The following is a 17409-nucleotide window of genomic DNA, read 5'->3' as shown; positions in this document are numbered from 1 at the left end:
GTGCTTCTTGGTTATGATGTCTGTGCAGGAATAGAAACCCTCACTAAGACAGTATCTAAAGCCCCGTAAATCTTATTTGCAGGTGATAGCCTGATCTGACCTACTATCGTGGTGCTGCACCAGATCCCAGTTTGGAGAACTAAATGGGCAGTTACATTACAGGAAAAGAAAAACCTCCGAATACACCAGGGTATTCTAAGTCCCTTCCAGAGAAGTCGGCCCTGTCCCAGGTACCAGATATTATTCATGGCATTATTCTTCCTGCTGCCTGCTGACCAGGTTTATTCAGCTTACACTTCCGAATTGCTCTTCATCACTGAAGGAAGTCAGGACTGCAACTCAAGCAGGGCAGGAACCCAGCAGCAGGAACTGAGGCAGAGGTCAAGGAGTGCTGCTGTTTACTGGCTTGCTCCTCGTGGCTGGCTCAACCTCTTTCTTATAGAGCTAGAAATAGCAGCACCCACAATGGGTTGGGCCCTCTTCCATCAGTCACTAAGTTAAAAGTTGCCCTGCAAGTTTGCATAAAGCCCGATCTTCTGGAGGCGTTTTCTTAATCCCGCCTCTCAGATGACTTTAGCCTGTGTCAAGTTGACATAAAACTATCTATCCTGCATAGCGAGTGAAAATAAGTCTCTGCGGCACTCAGGGTAGAAGCCGAGAAAACTCACTTCATGTACAGAAGCATACAAATTAAAGCTTTATTTTTCTGAGTGCTCAGGGAGGCGGCTAGTCCAGGATCTGAAACGATTTGCCAAAGGGAGACTGTACAGCATTTTTAAAGCATGGGAACACATGAGTGAGGAGGTGTGGCCAGGGAGCTGCAATGTTATCCAATTGTATTTTGACATTATGGGTTAAGCAAGGGAGTACCTGCTGGAGACTGGCCTTTATCCAGGGCACCTGGCTTCGAGGTCCTTAATTCATTCCTCTAGAACGTAGGTCTGGAGCTCAGAGTGAGAAGGGGACAAAGGAGCAGGCCAGCTGCATGTGGTTAATTAGGGCATAACAGACAAAATTAGTCATATTTCTGCAACGTGTGCACCTTGGTTTAGATAGCAGCAATTTCTATGTTCTTTACAGAATAACAGACAATTGAGAAAGCATTTGGGGAAGTAGGGTAGGCCTTCATTCCTAGGCCTGGGAACATGAACTTGTTTGGCCCTGCCAGCAAGATGGAGAGGTTGTCCTTGAGGTGTCAGGACTCAGACAGCTGTTTACAACAGAAGCTGTTCAGCTACGGGGAAGTCCCCAGCTCCCCTAGGGCCTGGGACCTTGAATTTAGATTCCCCCTATGATTAGATGGAGTCTGAAAACAAAACGGTAGGACTTAGAATAAGCTTCACCATACGGTATTCAGCCATCCTCACAGGACGAAGGAACGAACGAGCATCAGGACAGGTGATGCTGAGACAGGATGCACAGGCAGCTGCAACTGGTTGGCCATTACACCCTGGAATATATTGTAACATATAATCTGCAATTTCAGTGGCAACACAGTAATTAATTGGTTGGACCAGGTAAAATTCTTTTTCTTCTTTTTTTCTTAGTGGGAAAGTTTATTCTGCTGCTTTGAGTACAGGAGCTGTGGCTCTAAATAGAAGTACCCTAAAAAGGGAATTCTCTTGGGTGGATTTTAAACTGGAACTCTGCTAGTCCAAAGTCTAGGATTCATCTCTATCTAAATCATATTGAATAATAAGAGAATTTCTTTCTGGAGGGAGTGAAAGGTGCAAACCTTTTCAAGCATGAAGAGTTGGTTAAATTAAGATGGGAAGTTTGGGCAAGCAAACAGGCGTAACAAAAGACACGGTTAAGAAGAGAACATTATATAAAAATCCCCAAGATCAGCACTGTACCTATTATCTAAGGGAAAATCCTAAAATAAATTTTAGAGTTTTCGGGGAAATTCTAGGAGATACACATCCTCATACAGATGAGTTGGTTTCATGTATACTTACTTGAAGCTCTTGGTTGATGAGGTAGAGGAAGGTGAGTATGACCCAATCTTTCTAAAGTCCACATGGATGTGTTCTAAGGAAGAGTTGGTACGAGTACGAGATGGGAAAAATAAATCCACGAGTCTGTCCCCAGAAGTTTTACAACACAGGAGGTAGTTAAAAGTACCTGGTGGGGGCTGGAGAGATGGCTCAGTGGTTAAAAGCTCCAGCTGCTCTTCCAGAGGTCCTGAGTTCAATTCCCAGAAACCACATGGTGGCTCACAACTATCTGTAATGGGACCTGATGCCCTCTGATGGTGTGTCTGAAGAAAGCTACAGTATGTACTCATATAGATAAAATAATTACATCTTTAAAAAAAAAAAAAAAAAACTGGTAAGGTACTTTCCAGTGAGTTGGAGATACTTTGATGTGGTGTCTTTTCCAATAGACAAAAAAAAAAAAAAAACACCTGGTTTTATTTCATTTATTTCATTCTGTGTCCCAAGAGTTCCCTGTAGAAAGATTCCTGAGCTAAAGGCTTGGCAAGGCCACAATAGAATCATCAGGAAAATGAAGAATTGTAGATTTGAGGAGGAATGCCAGGGGTCTGGGGGAAAACAATTTCAAAGGCAATAAAAAGACAAGACTGACAAAACCAAAATGCCTTCCGAGTTCTAAAAGTGGGCAAAATTAAAAAAAAAAAAAAAAAAAAAAAAAACCCAAGCAAAATAGCTTGAATACAAAATGCCTTTAGAGACCTGAAGTCCAAGCAAGCAAACAAAAGCAAATGCCAGGCTAAGGCACTTTCTGAGCAAGCAAAGGTAGGTAAGTTAAAAACAAAACCCTTTCAAAACAAAGCAGGAAGTAGCCAAGAGGAATCCCAACTTCAGCTCAGGACAAACCAATGGACCATCGACAAAATTAGGGAAATCTGGGGGAAGGGCTGATTTTCTACTAAGAAGGCAATACAGGATGTTGGACAACAGGGGAGCCCTGGGCAGGTACGAGGCACCAATCTAATTGATTCCTTTAGTGAAGGAAAAAAAAAAAAAAAAGATTGTTCCTGGGGCCCCAAGTTGGGCAGCCAAAACTGCACAATAGAAACAGCTCTCATTGCTTCTCGGCCTTTTGGCTAAGATCAAGTGTAGAAACAGCTCTCATTCTCAAAAGAATAAAAGGTACCGTTTTTTCCTAGAATGTGTTGGGTGACACAGACTCGGATTACCCCAAAATTCTGTGTTCCAATAAAGAAGTTTTAACAGTTTTACAAAACAAAGAATGCAGTGGAATTTTCTGGTTTCTTTGGAGACTTGGTTGTGTCAAGTGGTGTTTTTCTGGTCTTATGAGATGTTTTTGCTGAGGCAGACATGTGAGAGGATGTTTTGTTGAGAACAGACACGTGGTGTTTTTCCGGAAACTGCCCAGAAAAAAAGGCACATGATGTTTTGCTGGAGTAGATGTTTGGGAGGGCTCGTGATGTTTGGAAAGGGTGTGAGTATTACCCAACAGACACTGGGCCACAGTGTGGCCTCTTCTCTGATCGTCATTTGCTGTGATGTCATAAAGAGAAATGCACCAAAGAAATTCTGATGGTGTCCTATCCCAGTGGCGTCTTGCTACTTCTGTGGGCTTCGGCTGATTTGCAGAGCCTCAAGGTTTCCTCTGGATAGAACTGCTGCTGCTGCTGATTCAGGAACGGTGTTTGCGAGTAGATTGAGCTACCACTGCTGATTGGTGTGAATTGAACCGCTGCTATCTAGACAATGAAGTCTGGAATTTCTAAACAGTTTCACACCCCCCTTTGCCCCATAACCTTTCCTTTCCATTACCCAGGAGGCTAGATGGGAGGTTAAAGCATTTAAGATCCCTAATTAAAGTAGGTTTTGAAAAATCTAAGCCTACAAGAAAATATCACAAATCAGGGCAAGTTTAAGAAATTTTTATAGTTTTACAGAAGAGAGAAAGTCAAAAACCAAGGCCAGTTTAAAATACATTGTGGTCCCACCCCATCATCTACCCTTAGCTATGAACATCTGAAGCACATGAAGGGGCCAGTCCTGCAGATCCAAAGCTGCAGGATCCCCATGACACAGGACAACAACAGGCTATCTGAGCCTCCGGAGTCCTGGTGAAGATCCAGTATTGGTGTAGTAGAAGCCATAGACCTCAAACCAGACCAATGGCTCGTTGCAATTTACCATTTACAAGTAAAGATGTAACAAAAGGGTGTACTGTAGGACACATTGTGACACCATAAAGCTTCCACCATGAGGTATTTGTTTGTTTGTTTATTTATTCTTGGAGAGTTGCAAGAGTGGAGCACAGACACAAAGGGATAGCAAGATGTAAAAAGTGTCTTTTATTTGCCTGATGTAACTGTTGTCTCGGAGGCTTACTGCTGAATTAGTTCACCATTTCTGATCTCTGGCTGGCTGGTTCAAATCAGCTGTTCTGGCTCAATCTCCTTGCCAAGCTGACTGATGTAAACTGGCTTCTCTTGGCCTCTCACTGAATTGCTCTGTTTGGCATCAAACTCTGGCAATTTTTTCTAATCTTCTGGCTCCTTATTGTCTGGCTTCAGCTGCCTCCGCTGCATGGACCTGCATGCACTCAACTCAGCTGACTGAACTGAATTCAACTGAGCTCCACTCAGCCCACTGTCGTCTGATCACACGTCACTTTCAAACATGGCTCTTCCTTCTACAAACTAATTTTACCTTAAAGATATATACTAAGGATGTGTCTATATTCCAGCCAGAGGGATTAAAGCTGTGTGGCTTGTCTGCATTCCAGTAGGATCACATTCAAGCTGGATCACACAGATCGATGCCTTTGAGTGTGATTCCCTTGCCATAGCAACCGTGATGCTGGACTAAATTGCTCTATAGGGAGGTGGGTAGAATTGGGGTGCGTGATGTGTAATTCACAAAGAATCAAAAAATTAAAAAAAAACCAACCTTGGTGAGAACATCAGCGAGTCAGGTACATGGAGATGGGGGAAGCTTTTATGCAGGATCCAGATGCTACCTGATGGCCTTCTTGGCTTTTGGATTGGTAGAAGTTTGTGGTCTGCTAAGCCAATAGATTACAAACAGGCTTTTGTTTCTATAATGTTCCATCTCTCTACAATACTGAAATTCTAATCAGCCAATAAGTTCCTTTCTTTCTTTCTTTTTTTAAGGATGTATTTATTTTATGTATATGAATACACTGTTGCAGCATTGGATCCCATTACAGATGATTTTAAGCCACCATATGGTTGCTGGGAATTGATCTCAGGACCTCTGGAAGAGCAGTCAGTGCTCTTAACCGCTGAGCCATCTCTCCAGCCTAGCCAAGAAGTTTCTATAGACATGAGTTCCTTTCAGGGGTTTTTACTCACAGCCAGATGCAGATTTTTTTCCATTCAGGAATTTTCATTCACAATAGGCAAACCCCCTCGCACCCAGCTTTTCTCTGTGCATACTGGTGACTGAACTCAGACACTCAAGCATGCTTTGCACACTGAACACTTTAGTAGCTGATCCATTCTCCCTCGCCCCAAGACACCTTTCTTCACCCATGTGCATTTTTTTCCTTTTTTTGTGGGTTCAACCCAAGTTTAAGTGAAAGATCAAACATCCAGATCAGATGGTTCTCATGCCATAAATATCCATAAGCCCTTCTAGTTCTGTCTCTGAAAAGTCTCTCACATCCCCACACCTCTCTGTGTGTCTGGTGCTATGTACACAAATGCTAAATTCTGAACCCAAAGATCTGGCTGCCATCCAGAGAAGAGAATTCTCCTGTATGCTGGACTCTGTTGTGTAAACCTTGCTCCCCAGTTTATTGCTAATTGATTGGTTAATAAAAGGCTAGAGTCTGTGATTAGACAGTAGAGAGAGAAAGGTGGGACTTGAGGATAGAGTGAAGGGTCTTAGGAGAGACCAGGAAGAGGAGAAAGAAGATGGAGAGAGGAGGAGGTGTCCATTAGACAAGATGGACCAGAAACTCATGGTGGAGAGAAGTGCCCCCTGGGGACCGATTGATGGAGTAGAAATTGCCCCCGTGAGACTCAGACAGCAAGTAACTGGCAAGTGCAGCTGAGAAGTAGCCAGCCTAGCATAGAGGAATCCTTTCAGGGTAATTGCTCAGTAATGTGTGCTGAAGCTGATTAGATGAATCAATAAGGCTCTGACTCGATTATTGGTAGCTGGCCGGGCCATAATAAGAAGTAGTGGAGTTCTTAAATACCATACAACAGCACTCCCAATCCCTGTCTGTCCCTTCATCCATCATGGATGCTCTGACCAGCCACAGTCACTTCTACAGTGATCCCTGACACAGTTGTGGCCACTGCCATGTCTTGATTACTGTACAGCCAGGGATTTTGCTCAGTGCCAATCTGATCATTCTAGCTCGCTGTTGAGCTGTGCTGCGGCCTTCACCATAAATGCCAAGCTTCTTGACACATTTTTTAAAATCTCTCAACATTTCAACTCTGTAGAAATCAAATGCAAAATATGTGCATTTTTAAATTAGCATGTACTCAACTATCTGGATCACATTGATCTCCTATAGTGTGAGACACACCTAGGAGGGGAGAGGCCTTGACAATCTGTACACTGTATTTCCTCGTGGAAAGTACACTGGACTTCCTCAGGCCACCTGCCCTCCCTCCTAAGAGAATCCCTGCAATGCTGGAGTGACTGGAATGCAAAGCTGGAGCTCTCAGGAAAGGGCCAGGCCTCGCCAGGTCTGAGATGCGGAACAGCAAACAGCTTCCCCAGAAGGCCAGTCTCAGAAATAAAACTGCCGGGATCCTGCTGTCTGTACACCTATCTACATGTGCTCTATCAGCTAGAGATAAGAAAGAGTCATATAAGATTTGGAAAACCTTAAAATCACTCCAGTAAGTCTCAAGATCACCAGCAAATTCACAGTGGCTCAGGATTTGACCAGAGTCAAGCCTGCTCCAGATCTGAATGCCTGCTTTGGGAGGACTCTATTTGCACATAGATCCCAAACACGGGGGACATCACAACTGCCTATAGCTAAAGTGTGTTCACACTTCACAAGGAAGTGACAGCTTCCAATTCCTGCCCTGTCCCTCTCCCCAAAAAGGAAAATCCAGAGGTGGGATTTATACCAGGAAGTGTGTACACTCTGCTGAGCCCTGGAGAGGCGTCTATCTAAGGAGCACATATCACCTCTGCCCACCCTAATGCAAAAAGCCTGAGAGCCACTCTGACAGCCCCGGGAACCAGTGAGGAAGGCTAGATGGGGGTGGAGGGATGCCACCGCCTGAACTTCCTTCTGAGAGTCAAGGTTTTGGGTGCAAGATTCATGCTCAACAGGCACCAAGGTCAGACATGCTTGTGGTAGATGGGGTGGGCATAGGTTTTTGACCTGCCATCCATCCATGGCCAGGGGCTCCTTGCGCAGACGCAGTGAGGCCTTCGAGGGGGGCTTCCTGCTCTCCCAGAAACTGTCGTAGGCATCAGCAACCTGGAGGGTTTGGTCACTCGGGGATTGTAGTATTCCTTGGCTGCTCACTCACTGGCTGACTTTTGGAGTGCCACATGGGCGGTGGAAGTGGTCAGGTGCTTCCGACTCTCTGACTCTCAGCCCGCTTCTGCAGGGCATCTGAGTACCTGCGCTCGTGTATCCTCCATGCTGCTCTTGCGCTCAGTCGCCATGTCTAGCTCTGAGAGGCCCTTGTCCTTCACCTGCGAGTGGATCCCCAGCATCTGCTTACACTCGACCTTAGCCAGGAGGAGCTCAAAGGAGAGCATTTTCACCTGGAGGGACTCCACAAGCTCTTTGAGTTTCTACGCAGTCCCCAACTCAAGGCTCATAGCCCATGAACCTTAGAGTGGCTCAGATGTCCCTCTCCAGCAACAAGGACTTGACATAGTAAACTCACCGCTGCCAGGCTGCTGGTTGCATGTGGGGAGGCGGGAAGAGGGGGGAAGGTTGGTGTCCACTTTGCCTTTATGGAACTGCACGTACTTCCAGAATAAGTCATCTTTGTACTTCGTATCCATTGAACTGGGCTTCCCCAAATCAAACCCAAGGGCTACCTCATCTTCCCCATGGCTCTGGGACTGGAGGCTGGCACATCACATGAAGATCTGGCCTGGTGCCTGTGGATCAGCGCATGCTCTATGATCCAGGTCTTTGAGGCTGGGAGATACAAGTTTCTGACCTGGGTCTTGGCATAGAGATCTTGAGGCATAGTGGCTATGAATCCCAATGCCAAGTTTCTTAATGCTTGCTCGTGGGGCCCTCCCTCTGCCCACTGTCTTGCTTCCTGCCAGTGCATTTAAAATGTGAGCCCACCTGAACTCCCTCATTGCTCTTTCCCTGCCTCTCTGTATCTGCCCACCCCCAGTCTTCTCTCCCCTCCCACCTAACAGTCCGATGTTTGAATGTGAACTCTGACAGCTTCCCTGAACCCACTCATTCCATTCAGACTCGGAATCCGTATTCCTTCAAAGCCTAATGCCTTGTCACAGTTCCTTATACTTCTCTGCTTGGAAGTTCACTGGGGTTCCGGATGAATCTATTCTACTCAATACTGTGTTCCAAGGCACAGCAGTCCGGACAACAAGAAACTTCCGGTGATGTGGGAGATTGAGTGGCCGAGTGATGGAGTGATCTCACAGAGCAGCCCACAGCTTTTGGGAACAAACAAACCATATGTGGTCGATGTTCCAGATTTGATTCAACTTGGGGGAAATGATGAGAGGAGACTGAGCTACAGTCATCTAAACTCCAATTTGTTCACTATGATTAGAAAGAGAATTAGCACAGGTGCCCAGAGCTCACATGCACTTGGGAAGCTGTGTCACGGAACACCTCTTGATGGGCACAGATTCCCAGTAAAGGATACTTGTCACTCCCATGTTTAACAGCATACACTTTGAGTTGCCTGCTTTCCTCATTTGTATACTTAGTGTGCCTCTCTGCCAGGTGACATCCTTGAGTTCCACAGAGGCCCCTGCCTTCAGCCTTTTGGACTCTTGTTTCTCACCCCACATTGCATAAACACCCACATTATGGTAATAGATTATATAAGCAAACAATGCTCTGTGTTGGGGTCTATGTGTTTATGCATGTCTTTGTCTCTGACCAACTGAGAATAGTAGATTTCTATTCTGATGTAACCTTTTGAGCAACCCTATTTCCTTCATTTCCAAGTTCATGGACTCATTTTACACACACATGCACACACACACACACACACACACACACACATCATCATCATCATCATCATCATCCTCGTGGGCATACAGAGATTAAACCAGAGATTGTTGAAGCTACAGACTTCCTTTGGGTCATTTCCTGGGTATTGGACCTGCTTGGAACAGAGGGGTTTCTAGGACATGTGAAAAGAACCCTTGGGTCTAGGCTACCAATCAAGCAGGACAGCTTCCAAAGATGGAGTTCAAGGTGTGCTCACTGGACAGGGAACAGAGAAGCTAGGGTTTGTAAAGACTGGCTCAGTGAAATTACAGTGTAGTCATCTTAAAACAAAGCCTCATGTAGCAGATGTGCAGCTTGGTCTTCGTGTGGATCCCAAACACTGGGATGGGAGCTATCTTAAAAGCTGTTGCCTGTATATGGGATGTGTTCTTCTAGCTGGGCTGCCTTGTCTGACCTTAGTGGGATAGTAAGGGTCTAGCCTTGCAGAGACTTGAAGTGCCAGGGTAGAGGGATACCCAGGGGGGACCTCTCACCCACTCAGAGGAGAAGGGGAGAGGGGATGGGGAAAGGACTGAAGAAGGGGGTAACCAGGAGGGGGCAGTGAGTGGGATGTAAAGTGAAAGAATGAATGAATAAATAAATAAATAAATTTTTAAAACACACAAACCAAGGCTGGGCATGATGGCACATACCTCTAATCCCAGCACTGGGAAGGCAGAGATGAGCTCTATGAGTTCAAAGGCAGCCTGGTCTGTATACTAGACTCCAGCCAGGACCTTGAAAGCCTGTCTCAAAATAAACAAACCACTCCATTTTAGTGATAGTTTTGAGAATTCTGGAATTTGGGGTTTATTTTAAAAACATAGAGATATTATAAGAATGTGTTTTTGTTTTAACCCCAGGTGTGGGGATAAGAGGATGCTCTTGACTGTCCACATCAGGTGACTATGATTTGCCTCATGCTCTAGCAGAGGTGTGGTTTTGCCAGCTGCAGATAGTTTCTGTGATTGTGTGAATTCTAAGAACTTTTCAGAGGGTATGTAAATACTAGGGCCTGGAGAGGCAGAGTCAGTGACTGGTGGTTGTTCTTGGGGATTGGTTGTGGTTTGTTAGTAAGTCATGCTCAGAAAAGAAACAAAGGAGGGAAAAAATTATATTCACTCATCCCTATCTCTCTCTCTCCCCTCTATCCTTTTTTTCTCCTATCTAGTGATAAGGGGCAAAACTAGGGGGGTAAAGGGTAGGCAAAAGAAGAGCCCACAAATTAGCAAAGACCAGCTATACCTGATGTCTTTGTAAAACTTCACGTGCTAATGGTGATATTGTTGTCTTCTATAACTGCTGTCTTTTATGTTTGCAAGTTCTTTTCTTCTTTCTTCCTTCCTTCCCTCTCACCCTTGACTGCTGAAGTTCCAAGTATGTACCACCACCTCTAACTACACATTCCCATACACTGAGTGGCTCTCTGAATATGGATCTCTCCTCTATATGTGTTCCCCATGACTCCTCTCATGGTAGTGACAGCACATACGAAGCTCTGCTGCTCAGGGCCTGGAGAAAGCTCCCACACTGCGAACACACACAATTAACTGTCTTAACATTCTTTAAGAGTGGATGCGATGAATGCTTGGGGAGCCCAAGAAAGGTTATTTGGACAAAACTTGGGTTAGAATTCATAAGGAAAGCAAAATGGGATGAGATCTCACTTCAGTCCAAAGGAAATAGTGAAGGCAAGTTCCAGAAACAGTTTAAACTCATCCCCTTCCAATGCTCCTGTCACTGAAGGCCTGGAGATCCCATATATGAAGTCAATGCCACTGTAGCTAGAGACAGTGTAGAAAGAGACAAATTATAAACACATGTTTTAGTTAAATATTTATTGTTAGAAGAGACACTGTGGTAGTATGCATATGCTTGGCTCAGGGAGAGGCACTACTAGGAGGTGTGTCCTTGTTGGTGTGTGTCACTGTAGGATGGGCTTTGATTGAGACCCTCCTCCCTAGCTGCCTGAGATATTTGGTTCTCTCCCATTTGCCTTCAGAACCCTCAGTCCCTCTAGCTTCAAGACTGGATGCTGCCATGCTTCCTACCATGATGATAACGGAATGAACTTTAGAACCAGTAAGCCAGCCCCAGGTGTCTTAGTCAGGGTTTCTATTCCTGCACAAACATCATGACCAAGAAGCAAGTTGGGGAGGAAAGGGTTTATTCGGCTTACACTTCCATACTGCTGTTCATCACCAAAGGAAGTCAGGACTGGAACTCAAGCAGGTCAGAAAGCAGGAGCCGATGCAGAGGCCATGGAGGGATGTTCTTTACTGGCTTGCCTCCCCTGGCTTGCTCAGCCTGCTCTCTTATAGAACCCAAGACTACCAGCCCAGGGATGGTCCCACCCACAAGGGGCCTTTCCCCCTTGATCACTAATTGAGAAAATGCCTTACAGTTGGATCTCATGGAGGCATTTCCTCAACTGAAGCTCCTTTCTCTGTGATAACTCCAGCTGTGTCAAGTTGACACACAAAACCAGCCAGTACACCAGGTAAATGTTGTCCTTTATAAGAGTTGCCTTGGCCATGGTGTCTCTTTACAACAATGGAAACCCTAATTAAGTCAGACACCATGACTACAGCAACTCTACATCATGATCAGCAGGCAGCAAGAAGAGACTGTTACACTGGGCATGGCTTGAGCATCTGAGACCTCAGAGCCCTCCCCCAGTGACAACTTCCTCCAACAAGGCCACACCTTCTAACAGTGCCACTCCTTCTGGCCCTATGGGGGCCATTTTCATTCAAAACACCACTGCAACCTTACAGCCAATGCCACTCACTGTTTGAAAAACCTTACTTAGTTAATGGTAGCCAAATGTTACTAACAGTAATTTTAATCTACTACAAAAGCAAAGTCAAACAAAGAAAAAGAAAGAACCTTTATGTGTGCAAGTTATGGGCCAATGTAGTGGCCTTTAGTTCACTGAGGTGGAGAAGGCAGGCAGATATCTTTGACTCTGGGGCCAGCTACATAAAGAACACTGTTATCAAAACAACTTAAAGACTGACATGGCAGCCGGGCGTGGTGGCGCACGCCTTTAATCCCAGCACTTGGGAGGCAGAGGCAGGTGGAATTCTGAGTTCGAGGCCAGCCTGGTCTACAAAGTGAGTTCCAGGACAGCCAGGGCTATACAGAGAAACCCTGTCTCAAAAAACCAAAAAAAAAAAAAAAAAAGACTGACATGGCTTTGCTTACTTGACATCCTGAATCTCTGTTTTTAAATATGCCTTTTTTTCTGTTTCAACTTTGAAATGTAAAAACTAGAAAATAAAAACATTCATTAAAGCATTTATGTTCTTCCCCGTGGCCTGCCCAGTCCTTCCTCCCCACCTCTCTCTCTCTCAACATTGTCTCACTATGTGACCTTGGACTATCCTGGGGCTCCCTATGCAGACCAGTATGCCTGTGACCTCTTTTTAATATTGCTCTTGAGGAAATTTATACAAATCAAATCAGGATACAGAAATATCTTAAGACATTACACGCAGTTGACTTTCACAGGAAAAGCCAAATGTTATTGCAACTTCCACTGAAGACTCGCCCTATCTTGGCTGTCTAGGGTCCACACACACACACCACAAACTCCTCAAACCCTTTCATGCATACCACAGAGCTAGAGCTGTAGGTTGGTCTCAGCTGCAGGCTCTGGTCCAGGGATCTTGAGTAAGTATTCAGGCCATACACACATCTGTGTGGCTGTCCCTTCTATGAGGTAAGATCGCAGGGACATGAAAGTGTGAAGATTCTATCTGGGCCATTGGTTTTGTTCCCGCAGGAGGCTCCAGGAAGATTCCACTCCACAGCAATTTTGTTTTCTTTCAGTCCCTCATTGACAAACTCTCTGCATACTCATCTATAGCAGCATGGAGAAGGCTGCAATCTGTGATCCAGCGCTCTACATTTCTATTAACCAATCAATCCTTCAACTTGTTTACACTTAGAATTACATATGTACCTTTAAGTATGTAGAGCAATAGTGAGCTTAATTCAAGAGTGCTCACCAATTGAAGTTCTTGCTCTTATCTTGTCCACGATGATGATTGGTCCCAAGAGACAGGACAAGTCATACTCCATGTATGACATCTGGAAATGGAAATGCACAGCTATTTCCCACTTTCATGACATGATTCGTATTAAACTATCCACATTTTGATTTTAATCATTCTTTTTTGTGGCTTCAACTTCTGGGGTCTTTTTTTTTTAAATACGTATTTATTTTATGTGAATGAGTGTTCACCTGTCTACAGGTATGTGCATTAAGAGCATGCAGTGCCTTCAGAGGCCAAAAGAAAGTAGCAGATTCTCTGTTGGAGTTGTATGATGGTTGTAAGTCACCATGTGGAGGCTGGGAACCAAGGCCCTAACCTCTGGAAGAATGGCCAGTGCTCTTCACTGCTGAACTGGCTCCTACACACACACACACACACACACACACACACACACACACACGTGCCACCTGCCCCCAGGCTCCCTGGCCCCACAAAAAGGGTTTCTCTGTGTAGCCCTGGCTATCCTGGATTCACTTTGTAGACCAGGCTGGCCTCAAACGGACAGAGATCTGCCCGCCTGCCTGTCTTTGCCTCCAGAGTGCTTGGATTAAATGTGTTCAATATCAGCCGGGTGTGGTGGTGCATGCCTTTGATCCCAGCAATTGGGAGGCAGAGGCAGGTGGATTTCTGAGTTCGAGGCCAGCCTGGTCTACAGAGTGAGTTCCAGGACAGCCAAGGCTATACAGAGATACCCTGTCTCAAAAAACAAAAAACAAAAAACAAAAAAAAAAAAAATGTGTTCAATATCATGCCTGGCCAGTTGTTTGTTTTTAAGAAAGAGAAAGAACAGGAAGTTGGGTGGATAGAGAGTTACATGGGGACCTGCATTCAGGAAGGGAAAAAAATATGATGATTAGAACATTTAAAAACCCCCAATGTACAAAAGTTAAAGCAAAATTAACCCTACATGGCGCACTTCTCAATTAAGCACAGGTATTTTTCACAGACTAAGAGGTGATGACACTAAGGTGGTGTCTGGGGAAGTTTTAGTAACAGCCAGTCCCACAGCCTAGTTCCAACAGTAACTTACTTCAGCATGTGGCGAAGGTTCTGCTGTTTCCCTTGGGCAGAGGTAAGCTTAGAAATAGGCGGAAACGTTCAGCTGGGGAGGCGGTTCTCTTATCCTGCAGGCTTATAACCCATAGAAGCTGCAAAAATGTGACCTATTTACCTGCGAGTCCCCAAATATTTTCAAGGCAAAGCAAATATCAATTGTGATTTGTTTCATCTTGGAAAGTCTTATGGACCAAAGCCCGCAGCTGTGAATAAAGGAAGTGTAGGATTTCAGATAAAGGAAGAAAGGAAAGGATTCTTGTCTAGGAGAGGAGAGTGGAAAAGGAAGTGGACATAACATAACGGAATGCAGTCTGAGGTGGGGGTGTGGGGCGTAGCCAGAGGTGGGCGGTATGCAGCCCTATACCAGACAGGCAGAGAGAGAAGTGAGCTCTCCCTGGGAGACATCTGTGGTCCTGGGGAGCTGAAGGGGAATCCCTCTCTCTGACACACATTCAAGAGCCCACGTAAGCCCCTAACAGGAGCATTGAGCTCAGGGAGAGAGTGCTTCAGAGAGCACCCAGCCGTGTAGATAAGTGGCTTCATAATTACAAGATGGGGCCAAGAAATGAAGCTTTCTGTCAATACCAAGAGCTACCTGAGCCTTAGAAAAAACTTAGAAAAAAATTGTAGCTTCAATACAAAGCCAAGGTTTATACAGAACACCAGGAGGCAAGAGGAGGGGGAGCAAAGCACAAATCGATAAGTTTGAGTTCAACAGAGAATTGTAAGAGCACACAAGCTTCTAGCCCAGTATGAGGGTTTATTAAACATAATTATAGTTTAAGTTTAATAGAAAGTAAGGGAATCTACATTAGGTGTATGTGCCAGCTGGGTTAGAATTACATAGTTTTCTTCTAATAGCCCAAAAAGGAAATATGGATCTCTCTCTCTTTTTTTTTTTCATAGATCAAAATACAAAGCTCAAAATAGCTAAGAAACACACAGCCTATAAGTAGGAAAGCCTAGATTTGAGCGAGGGTCGATCTGGCTAGGAACATCCATTTTCTACTATGCCTTTAACTGAGAGCCGGAAGATCTTCCAGGATTGAGGAGAGGAAATAAATAGGTAATCAGTGTAATAAATACGAATACAGAGTCTTGCTGTTCACATAAGAAAGACATGCACCAGTGAGGGGTAGTCAGCAGAACGGGAGCGGGGACAGGGGGGAGGGGCGGTCTGAGAAGTGGAACGGGAAAGACATCTGGCCCCATGCAGGAGACCACTGGTGCCTTTCATACACACAGCCTGGCGATTTCTGTTGCTTGTGCCTGGCATCCTGGCTTTTTGGAGGTGAGTTTAATCTTTCCACACTCACCCAGAGATTTTATCATGAGCTTCTGGGGTCTTCTTTGAGAGGAATATACGCCCTCTCTACCCAATAGGAACAGGGAAGGAAACTGACCAGTGAGAAGGGGATTGAAATGATAATCACATGTGTCCACATCCCCTTGTGACCTGACTGAGCCAGAGCTCTTCTACACACACACACACACACACACACACCCATGTCAAATCAACCATTCTTCCTGAGAAGGTAAAGTCTCTGGACGTGCACAGCAAGGGTGTCATATGGGAAGCACCTCCAGGGTTGGAGAGCTGACTCACCAGTTAAGAGCACTTGCTGCTCCTGCTGACAACCTGGGCTCAGTTCCCAGCACCCACGTGATGGTTCACAACCAACTCTAATTCCAGTTCTAGGGGACCTGACTCCCTCTTCTGACCTCCTTGGACACCTGACATGGGTGTGGTACAGTGGTACATATAAATACATGCTGGGAAACACTTATACATATAAAATAAAATAATCTTTAAAAGGACTGACTGCGGGCTGGTGAGAAGGCTCAGTGGGTAAGAGCACCCGACTGCTCTTCCGAAGGTCCAGAGTTAAATCCCAGTAACCACATGGTGGCTCACAACCATCCATAATGAGACCTGACTCCCTCTTCTGGAGTGTCTGAAGACAGCTACAGTGTACTTACATATAATAAATAAATAAATCTTAAAAAAAAAAAGGACTGACTGCTCTTGCGGGGGTCCTGAGTTCAATTCCCAGCAACCACATGGTGACTCACAACCATCTGTAATGGGATCCAATGCCCTCTTCTTGTGTTTCTGAAGGCAGGTACAGTACTCATATATGTACAATAAATAAATCTTTTTTAAAAATAGAAAGAAAAAAAGGATATATATAATATATAAATATGTATTTATATTTTATATTATACATATACAGCTTATAGTATATAGCACATATTGTAGATAGTACATAATGTTACATACATATCAGTTATATATTATATAATTGCATAAAATATTATGCATTAATTATGTGTAATATATATCATATATATTCCATATATATGGAAATAGAGGGAAGAGAGAAACAGAGAGAGAGAGCTGAGCAGTGGTGGCATATTCCTTTGATCCCAGCACTTGAGAGGTAGAGGCAGGTGGATTTCTGAGTTCAAGTCCAGCCTGGTCTACAGAGATCAGGATAGCCAGGGCTACACAGAGAACTACACCCAGTGAACCCTCCTCTCCCACCCCCCCCCCAAAAAACATCGAAGAGCATTCTATACATAGAAGCATGTTTATAATACAAAGTTCTTAGGAGACATTCTCAGAAAGTCAAATTCTTTCATTCTGTCTTCTTAGGGTAGTTTCACAGTCAGTGTCTGTGAGGGTTTGGCACTGATGAGGAAGGCGCAGTGAAGTAACTGCCATGCGATGACTCCACAGCACAGTTAAAGGAGAAGGTTCTCCTCACACTGTAGATACGACAGACAGAACAGCCAGAGACATCTGCAAGAGTCCAGAGCAGAGAGAGTAAGCAGGCTGAACTTGGCCAGCAGACTGGACATGGCCAAGGCTATCTCTGGGAGAAGGGAGAATATCCGGGGACAGAGAGTGGTGCAAGCATAGTAAAAATAGCGAGAACAGATCATAGTGACAATAGCTGGGTTATAAGGAGAACGAGTAGCTGCCGGCAGGGAGGGAGCGTGGGAAGGGCTAGCATACTAGCAGGACTGTGAAATAGGTCACAGGTACTTGTCACACTGGGGGAGCCTGGGGACAGCATGCACTATGTAGGCTAGCAGGCAACACTGTCCCCTGTGCCAGAGGTAA

At 44.9% G+C, this 17409-nt stretch overlaps 1 pseudogene; it reads left to right on the top strand.

Annotated features, from left to right (window-relative positions):
* Positions 1–3050: 3050 nt before the first annotated feature.
* On the top strand, positions 3051–3271 carry LOC115031856 (U2 spliceosomal RNA; annotated as a pseudogene).
* Positions 3272–17409: the final 14138 nt, after the last annotated feature.

Source organism: Mus caroli, unplaced genomic scaffold (genome assembly GCF_978045245.1).
Source record: "Mus caroli unplaced genomic scaffold, Mus_caroli_1 scaffold_10, whole genome shotgun sequence".
NCBI lineage: Eukaryota > Metazoa > Chordata > Mammalia > Rodentia > Muridae > Mus > Mus caroli.
The sequence above is the reverse complement of the archived record's forward strand: the minus strand, read 5'-3'. Positions and strand labels throughout refer to the sequence as shown.